Below are 3,501 nucleotides of genomic sequence, written 5' to 3'. Positions count from 1 at the left end.
TGCACCAAGGTAGCACTGGCACGAAGCACCCTGGAACACTTTGGGCCCATATCACTTTTGCCTCAGATGGTTTGCTGGGGCACCCCCAGTATATAGTGCTCCAGAACCTCCCAGATAATGTCTGCTTCATATTCAACCACCCCACCAGGGGTGCCCTCTTGTATAGAGCACCCCAGACATCCCTGACCATATCAGCCCTGGCTTGAGTCACCTGGCCAGGGAACCCCCGATGGGTATCCTGAGACACCTGTACTTGCATCCAATTCAGCTTCAGCTTTACCGCCAGGTCACCCTCAGTGTGGAGACTCCCAGGACAAGCCAGCTTCTAACCACTTCAACATCCACGGTCCTGCTAGAACACATTTTGCATGGACAACTCAGGGACCACACCACTCCATTCCTAAATTAACTAGTTACCTCTGCTTGGAACCCCCTAGACTGTACCACATCTCAGCTCTAGCCACCCCTCCCACCACACCTCCTTCTGTATGTAGAGTCTTAGAAAACCCCAGCTTGTACCCACTTTAGTTTCAGCCATCCTGTCAAGGCACCTTCTGCACAATAAGTCCAGTGACCTCCAGTCATACACACTGCCTCAGCTCTAGCCATCCCTGCACAGAGCACCCTAGGACATGCAGGCTTGCACCCATTACAACTTCAGCTGACCTGCTATGGTGTCCTCTGTGCACAGAACTGGGACACCTCAGCCAAGACCCTGTCCTGCCAGGATGCCTGCTGCACAAAAAGGCCCATGACCAGGGAGGACAGGAAAGATGGTGGTGGAGTAAGAGGACGCTACGCTCATCTTGTCCCATGAACACAACTAGGTAACTATCAAATAATCCTAAATACCCCAGAAATTGACCTGAAGACACAGAAAAAACTCCACAACTAAAGGGGGAGAAGAGACCATATTGAAGAAGGTAGGAAATGTGGAGACATGGTTTAGGGGAGAAACAGATCACAGGAGCTGTGGGGGGGGAGGGAGCCATAGTGCAGAGAAGAGATGGAGAGAGAGAGAGGAGCACATAGGGGAATGCCCAAGGAGAATTGTTTCCCCAAAGCCATTGGCTGAATTTCTTGAGTTCTTGCAACCAGCACAGCTTAAAGCCTGGAGTTTTAATGTCAGTGGGTTTGGCTGTGACACAGCGTGGAAGGCACTGCACTACTGAAGGGAAGGCAGGCAAACAAGCGGGGGGAGTGGGCGCTGTAGACTGCATGGAATCAGTGACCCGAAAAATGCTTGGGGCACAGAGTGGGGAGATTATTCACTCTTCTTGGAGCAAATCCCTGAGAGACAGCATTCACAGAGACCTCACTGGGAACAAAGGAGCTGGCTGGAGCCATTGACCTCCCATGCCCCTCAGGATAAACACAGAGCCACCTGAGAGACTCAGCTCAGTGCTGACACTGGCTGACTAACTTGCTTACATAAAACAACAAACTCCTGTGCTTTGGCAGGACTGTCCTTCTCAGTCAAGCTTGCCTTGGTCCCAGCACAGTGGGTCCCTGCCCCAGAGGTCTCATTTCACAAGGAGACCAAAGCACACCTAGTTAAAACACTGGACATTAAGACCAGGAACCAAACACTTCCCACAGCAGGCAAGGAGAGCCTCTGCAGAAAGCTAGTCTGAAAGATAGAGCACCCACAACACAACAGGAGACTGCACACAGCACACACCAGAGACACTCTCTGAAGCACCAGGCCCTGGACACTACATGACCTCTTCTTCATAAGGCCATTATATTCAGAAGCAGGATACTGATCCACTGGATTTTGTAGAAGAGAGAAAGCAGAGACACAGACAAAATGCCAAGAAAGAGGAATTTATCCCAAATTAAAGAACAAGATAAGACTAGGATGAGAGATCTTAGTGAAATAGATATAAGTAGCGTGCCAAATGGAGAATTTAAAGCAACAATCATAAAATTACTCACTGGGCTTGAGAAAAGAATTGAATACATCAAGGAGACCCTTAACACAAAGATAAAAGAGTTAGAAAAGTATCAGTCAGAAATGAAGAACACGATAAATGAAATTGGAAACAGGCTTGATGCAATGAACAGCAGGTGGTAAGAAGCAGAAGAACAAATTAGTGACTTGGAAGACAAAATAAAAAGAATGAAACTGGACCATTCTTTTACACCATACACAAAGATAAACTCTAAATGGATGAAAGACCTCAATGTGAGATAGGAATCCATAAAAATCCTAGAGGAGAACATAGGCAGTAACCTCTTCAACATCGGCCACAGCAACTTCTTGCAAGACATATCTCTAAAGGCAAGGGAAACAAAAGCAAAAATGAACTTTTGGGACTTCCTCAAGATAAAAGGCTTCTGCACAGCAAAGGAAACAGTCAACAAAACTAAGAGGCGAGAAGATATTTGCGATATTTGGGAGAAGATATTTGCGAAAGACATTACAGATAAAAGGCTGGTATCCAAGATGTATAAAGAACTTCTCAAACTCAACACCCAAAAAATAAATAATCCAGTCAAGAAATGGACAGGAGACATGAACAGACACTTCTCCAAAGGAGACATATAAATGGCTAACAGACACATGAAAACATGTTCAACATCACTAGCCATCAGGGAAATACAAATCAAACCCAAAATGAGATACCACCTTGCACCAGTTAGAATGGGAAAAATTAAGACAGGGAACAACACTTGTTGGCAAGAATGTGGAGAAAGGGGAATCCTCTTACACTGTTGGTAGGAATGTAAGCTGGTACAGCCACTCTGGAAAACAGTACGGAGGTTCCTCAAGATGTTAAAAATAGAGCTACCCTATGACCCAGCAATTGCACTACTGGGTATTTATGCCAAAGATACAGATGTAGTGAAAAAAAAGGGCACCTGTACCCCAATGTTCATAGCAGCAGTGTTCACAACAACCAAACTGTGGAAGGAGCAGAGATGTCCATTAACAGATGAATGGATAAAGAAGATGTGGCTCATATATACAATGGAATATTACTCAGTCATCAGAAAGGATGAATACCTACAATTTGCATCGACATGGATGGAACTGGAGGGGATTATAATAAGTGAAATAAGTCAAACAGAGAAAGACAATTATCATATGGTTTCACTTCTATGTAGAACATAAGGAATAGTGCAGAGGACCATAGGGGAAGGGAGGGAAAACTGAATGGTAAGAAATCAGAGAATGAGACAAACCGTGAGAGACTCTGGACTCCAGGAAACAAACTGAGGGTTACAAAAGGGAGGGGGTTGTGGGGATGGGGTAACTGGGTGATGGGTATTAAGGAGGACACATGTTGTGATGAGCACTGGGTGTTATACACAACTAATGAATCACTGAACACTACATCAAAAACTAATGATGTACTATGTTGGCTAATTGAACATAATAATAACAATTTAAAAAATGGAAAATAATGAAGCTCAACAAAAGATAGAAAGATTCTAAGTCTATTCTCATGCAACATGAGAATAGACTTAGGGTATTAAGTGATTCCATCAATCATA

This window comes from Zalophus californianus, chromosome X (genome assembly GCF_009762305.2).
Source record: "Zalophus californianus isolate mZalCal1 chromosome X, mZalCal1.pri.v2, whole genome shotgun sequence".
Lineage (NCBI taxonomy): Eukaryota > Metazoa > Chordata > Mammalia > Carnivora > Otariidae > Zalophus > Zalophus californianus.
This window is presented reverse-complemented; position numbering follows the sequence as displayed.